This window comes from Cervus elaphus, chromosome 23 (genome assembly GCF_910594005.1).
Source record: "Cervus elaphus chromosome 23, mCerEla1.1, whole genome shotgun sequence".
Lineage (NCBI taxonomy): Eukaryota > Metazoa > Chordata > Mammalia > Artiodactyla > Cervidae > Cervus > Cervus elaphus.
In genome coordinates, this window is record NC_057837.1 from 69,619,177 (window position 1) to 69,625,402 (window position 6,226).

The 6,226-nt window shown below is 48.1% G+C and overlaps 1 protein-coding gene across 3 annotated transcripts in view; it reads right to left on the reverse strand.

Annotated features, from left to right (window-relative positions):
- CHD6 (chromodomain helicase DNA binding protein 6) overlaps nucleotides 1–5,153 on the reverse strand; it is a 194,903-nt gene extending 189,750 nt beyond the window's left edge. Inside the window, exon 1 of one of the 3 annotated variants that reach the window (XM_043884657.1) lies at nucleotides 5,008–5,153. The gene's annotated coding sequence lies outside the window, so the exon portion shown is untranslated. The remainder of the gene's footprint in view (nucleotides 1–5,007) is intronic. The other 2 variants (XM_043884655.1, XM_043884658.1) reach the window with 2 other exon arrangements.
- Nucleotides 5,154–6,226: the final 1,073 nt, after the last annotated feature.

A 6,226-nucleotide genomic window follows, 5' to 3' on the forward strand; every position in this document is an offset into this window, starting at 1 on the left:
TTTTGGGGAGTTTACAGATGAGCTAAACACTCCCTTGATGTCCATGAATCCAAGGATAGAAAGCATCAACCTAAATAGGTAGGACCCAAAGGTCAATGTTACAGTAGCTGCTCAGTCACTCAGTCATGTCCAACTCTTGGCACCTGCCAAGCTCCTCTGTCCATGGAATTCTCCAGGAAAGAATATAGGAGTGGGTTGCCATTTCCTACTCCAGGGCATCTTCCTGACCCAGGGATTGAAACTTTTCTCTTGCATATCCCTCACTGGCAGGCAGATTCTTTACCACTGCACAACCTGGGAAGCTAGACCTTCATTTAACCTGAAGCTTGACCTTTTATGGAAAGGCAATCTTAGAATTTAAAAATGTAGATATTCCACAAATAAAATGCTTTGGTCACATAGTGTACAAGAAAATCCAAAACATATATTAAAATTTTACCAATACTATATTTGATCCATAAAATTAGATCAACAAAAAAACCCCTAGAAGAATCTTTAATAAAGGAGTAGAAAAGTAGAAAAATAGAAATCTTCCTTTACTCTTTTACAAAATTCAAACATGCATCTGTCACTTTGTAAACGTCTGGATTCATGTCCTGAAGTTAACTTAAAATTCTACTTCCCTGTTTTCCTGAAATTTTCAAACACTAATCGGTATGTTAAGTTCTTCTGAAATTGTCAGTGGATAAAAGCACCATGGAAGTCTATTGAAAAGTCACTATTACCAACTGGAAAAACCAAGTAATGCAGGTACTACAAGCAAAACCAAACGTTTTTCTCCAGATTTCATGCAAATAATTTGGTTCAGAAATTGGAAAAGGGGTAGATACTTTAAAATAACTCCAGTTTACTACCTTCAGGACTTTTATGGAAATAACAGAATTTCTCACAAGGGTATCAAAGGCCTCCATGAAATAAACCAAAGGGAAGAACATTTTGGCAAGGAAAAATCAGCTGCATTCCCCTTCTGCACTTCATGGTTATTATTGTACTGGGCTAACCCTGAACTTCTAAGTGCCCTAGAAAGACCTCTTCTGCACTATGCGGGGTGGGGTGGGGGAACAGCCCTCACTGTATTCCAACTTGCCTTTTCAGTGACAAATTCTCGAAATGGAGAAGTGAAAAGGGATGGGTGTACCAAACTCAAGCAAAGTGTGCTCGTTAATCTAGCACCATACCACGAAAGCATGACACACTGCAGCCTTTTAAGAAACCTTTTTAGAGAGTACCGGTGGTAAAAAAGGCTAAGTGTGCTTTGGATGGAGGTGATGTGGGTTCAAATTCTGGCTCTGACCTGAACCAGCTTCATGGCCTTGAACAAGTTACTTCATTTCTCTGAGCTGCAGTCCATGGAGCTCCTGGACTGGCTAAGAAAACAGGGCTTTGTTTTGTTTTTTTCCCTCATCTCTTGTAGTCCCAGCACCTGGCTAAGTGCCCGACCCAGACCAGGTATTCATTCATTCAATGCTAGTTCTTTTTGCTTCCGTCACAAGGGTGTCGTAGTCTATGGCAAACAAAACTTTTCTCTAGGAAACAAGATCTCTAAGCTCGAGATGTTTTTTAGGTATTTCAGAGTTTTCAGTATAGTAATAACCTGGGAGGGGGAAATGCAGGCAGTTGCATGGGATCCACTGTTGCTTTTCACCTAAATTTGACTAAAGCTTCTGTGAGGGATGAAGTATAAAGAGAACTACTAAATATTTACTAAAAATAAAACAATTGTAGGGGGAGGGATAAATTAGGAGTTTGGGATTAACAAATACACATCACTATATATAAATAAAACAACAAGGACCTACTGTATAGCACATGGAACTATGCTGAATATCTCATATATAACAGAAAAGAATCTGGAAAAAGTATATATATGTATGCATTACTGAATCTGTAAAAGTATATATGTATAAAACTGAGTCACTTTGCTTGTACACCTGAAACTAACACATCACTGTAAATCAACTATCCTTCAATTTAAAAAACAAATTTCAAATCTTGCTATACTGGGGAGGAGAGAAGAGGGTGAGAACACAGTCTTCTCAATTGATTCAGATACTGTCATTGTGTCATAGTACCAAAGATATTTATGCAGGTAGAATCCTCAAATCCTAAAACCTGTTCAAAAGGGTTCAGAACATGAATCCATGTGTGACTCCATGGATTTTATTACAAAGTCTTCCAGTGAAAGTTGAAAAACATAAGGCACCTACAGTCACAAGCCTGTTCCCTCACGGCTTAACACAGGAAGACGTAACCACAAACTCTGCTTGGGGCAAAGTTATACATCCAAGAAAACTTGAAAACTTCTTGGCAACTTCTCTAAATCAGACAGCTCCAAGACACGGTAGCCCCAAGGCCTGCTGTTCCTGATGGGTTTTCTATAATATAATGGCAAAACAACTTACAAATGAGACAGTGGTTTCTAAAGATATAAGATTTTGCTTAATAGCTATAAGTAAATCAATAAATACAAAAAAGGAACTGCCAAAGGATCTTCCAGAAATGCAGTAATGTTACTTGTTACTTGTGGCTCTCACTTCACTTTCAACTGGCCATTCAATGTTTCACTTGATTTGTCTGAAAGTAATACACAGATAAGTTCAAAGAACTTCTGACTATACTGATAATAAATTATAAAAATGATGGGAAAGCCATAGCATCTTAAAAAGTTGCGGGAAAGCTGATCCTATTCCAAGACTTTACAGTGCGATAACAACTAAATGTAAAAAGCAAAAAAATAATTGCAGTATGAAAGATGTGACTCAGACTTCCCTAGTGGTCCAGAGGTTGAGATATCCACCTGCCAGTGCAGAGGACATGGGTTCAACCCCTGGTCTGGGAAGATCCCACATGCCGAGGGGCCCCCACGCCACAACTGCAGTAGGAGAAGCCTGGGAAGTCCACCAAACGCAACTAGAGAGCAGCCCCCACTGGCTGCAACTGGAGAGAGCCCACACACAGCAACGAAGACCCAGTGGGCAGCCAAAGATAAATAAATTAAAAAAAAAAAAAAAAAATGTGACTCCAGGCAGACTGTGGTAGCACAAGGAGACACAACTAATTTCACAACAGATCTAGGTTTACTTTGCCCAAGGCCAGACTATAGCCAAGAACAGTATCCTAATCTGGTAAGGGAGATTTCAAAGTTAGCCAAAAAAAAGGGGGGGGGGGGGAGTTGTAAAGGTTTTTAATAATCTATTAATAAAAAAAAAAAAAAAGCTTAAATAATTCATCTTAATTCATCTAGGAATTCTGCCCTGGGACAGAAAGAAGTCCAAAATTAATCATTTCACCACTCCACATTTTCCCAGGCCTCTGGTTACAGTCATGCATGGCTTATATGAAACCACCTGTTCTGGTTGGCATACATCCTTTCACTTGCTGATTCACGCCTAATCATTTTTATCACACATGGATCTCAAACCTTCTCTCTCTTCCCTGAGAACCACAAAGTTTAGAAAAACTATCTCCCTGAGGTTGCCAGCTTGATCTTCCCATTTGGAATACCGGCAAATTCTCCTGTGCTATGCAGCTGATGGGGACAAATCCCCAGTAAGAAAGACAGCTCGTAGATTAGTCTTGGGAACACAGCAGTAGTCCCTGTCTGGACTTTTCTAAGGGCCCCAAGCGTATTCCCTCAAAGTACATCTAAATGTAGAGCCTACTGGGATGGTATTCCTATAAGCCTGCTGAGAAACAAAAATCGAATTTCAGGCAACACTGCAGACACTCTAAAAACTGTGAAAATGTTTAAATGGGTATCTTCTCTGTTCATGGATCTGCCACGCCAGAAAGGAGCAGTGCAGAGGGGGTTGGAAATAAGGCGCATACACAGCTCCAAAGATGCCTGGAGATGTTAAGGATTCACTAGAAACCTTGGCCAGACTACTAATGGTCCATAAACCCTCATTTGGAGAATACGGGCCTACAGGTTCAAAATCGAATTACAGTGCCTTATTAGATCACACACTACTGAAACCACAGTCACAGCAGTCATAACTGGAACTAGGAACACTTTCCGTACACAAATATAAGTGTCTGCTTATGCATTTTTAATCGGATCAAATAAAACTGAAGCTGCAAACAAACTCAAATTTCAATTATCTCACTAGTGAGGGGATTTCCTAATAGCGTCTTTTTAAAAACCAAGTAGCTGCCAACCCTCTGCACATCTGACAGGCACGTCCCTGGAAATTTGGGAGCAACAGACTCCGTTACTTCTCAACAGCCAAGGAAAGAAATACCCTGAAAGAGAGAGATTCCTTTTTTTTTTTCCCTTTACGCTCCAACATGCAATCTAATAATGCACAAAACTTGGCTGCGGGGCTGCTGGACACCTCCAGGGTTCCAATTCTCGGGGCGAGTGCGCGCTAGTGCGTAAGAAGGGGGCGGAGGGGGTGCGCGCTCCGGGGACGCGCCGGGGGCCCCCGCCCCCTCCCGGAGCAGCAGCCTGGCACCAGCCCACCCTCCTCCACCCCTGCAAACAGACGCAGGACGCCAATAGAGCAACTTCTCCGCGGGGGCGGCGGGGGGAATAGCGGTCACCCCTGCCCCGCCGCGGCACGACCGGGGTCCCTCCTCGGCCGGGTTCCGAGGAGGCGGGGGGCGGGGGGAATGGGGGAGCCCTTCGCACGCCCCGCCTCCGCCCGCCTGGCCCGCGGCCGGGGGGCTGCCCGGACCCCCGCCCCTCCGCGCGGCCCGCAGCGGCGCACTCCCAAGGACGGCCACCCGGCCGGAGCGCGGCCTGAACGCGAGCCCGGAGCGGAGCGCAGGCGGAGGCCGGCCCCTAGCCTCAGGCCTCAGGCCGCCGCCTGCCCTCCGCCAGGCCGCCCGCCGCCGGCCCCAGCTCGGACCCCGGCCGGGCCTCGGCGGCGCCGCCGCAGCCCCTCGTCCTGGCTTCATTCATAGGGGCACCCCAGCCTGGCCGGCGGGGCGGGGCTGGGGGCCCGCGGAAAAGGCCGGCCCGCCGAGGCCGGGGAGGAAAATAAAAAGTTTAAGAGAAGAACTTACCTAAAATGGCTCCTGCAGCAGCCAAAATACAAACAGCTATTATTTGGTGAAGTTTAGCTCAGACACCCTGCAAGGACACCCTAACCCGGCTCGGGCCCGCCTTCCCTGCCATGCCATTGGGCTTCGCCGGCCCAAAATACAGAGTCATTGGCTAGCTCGGCTGCCGCTCAGGCAGAAGCCCATTTCAAGCTTGCTTGCAGGGGCGAGTGATGGGCTCGCTCCATTGTGCTCGTATTTGCATGGATGTGATAGCGGCGCTGATTGGCCGGCGCTGGGGGCCGCCCCGCCCCCTGCCTCGCGCCCCCCGCCTCGGAGACGCCGCGGCGCGCGGCCCCGCCCCCCCGGGACGGAGCGGCGGGGCTACGGGGGCGGGGCGGGGCCGGGGTCCTGCGGGCCGAGAGGGCGGGGCGGGGTCCTGCCCCGCCGCAGACGGCAGGCAGGGGGCGGGGTCCTGGAGCGCGCTCCGGCGGGGCCGGGGAGGGGTTTCCTCCCGCAGGTGGAGGTCTCTGAGGTATTGGGCAGGACAACTGGAACACCCGGGGCTGGCGTCTCCGGTGCCGGGAGAAGATGTGACTGGGGTCCCGCGCGACAGAGAGATTCCTCTGGAGCCGAGGTTCCGTAGGTCAGGAAAAAATGCCGAGGAGCCAGGCGAAGAGTAAAGGAGCCTGGAGCTCTGTCTCCAGCCGCATCCCTGCCAGTACCCCTGGCTCCCTGGCACTCCTGGCACACGGGCTTCTTCCCAAGGACCACCCCCCCCCCCTCGCCTCCGCCCCGCACACCCCGGGAGGTTTCCGCTTCGGGGGAGTCTTGCAACGCCTTGGATATGCACCTTTCTAAAATCAGGGGTCGAGCTATGGTAGGTTTATGTTTAGCCCTGTCTCCCTCACTATCCTTATAGCATGCTCAAGGACAGGGCCCAGCATATGGCAGGGATTCAACTAATTGTTTTCATATTCTTCCATTCATTCGTTAGTAGTTAATTTTTGAATGCCCACTAAATGCCAGGCATTGATCTGAGACAGGAGATACAGGGGTTAGTAAGACAATGGCCTTGCTCTGGTGGGATGGACATGTTAAGGAGAAAGAAGGACAGTAAGTAAATACAAGGGGAGAGGTAGGGATAAGTGCTATGAAGAAAATAGACGGAGGCAGAGAGGAATGGGAAGTTGGCCCTGTCAGGCTGATTACTCTGTATGCCATCCCATTACTGCCGCTTCCC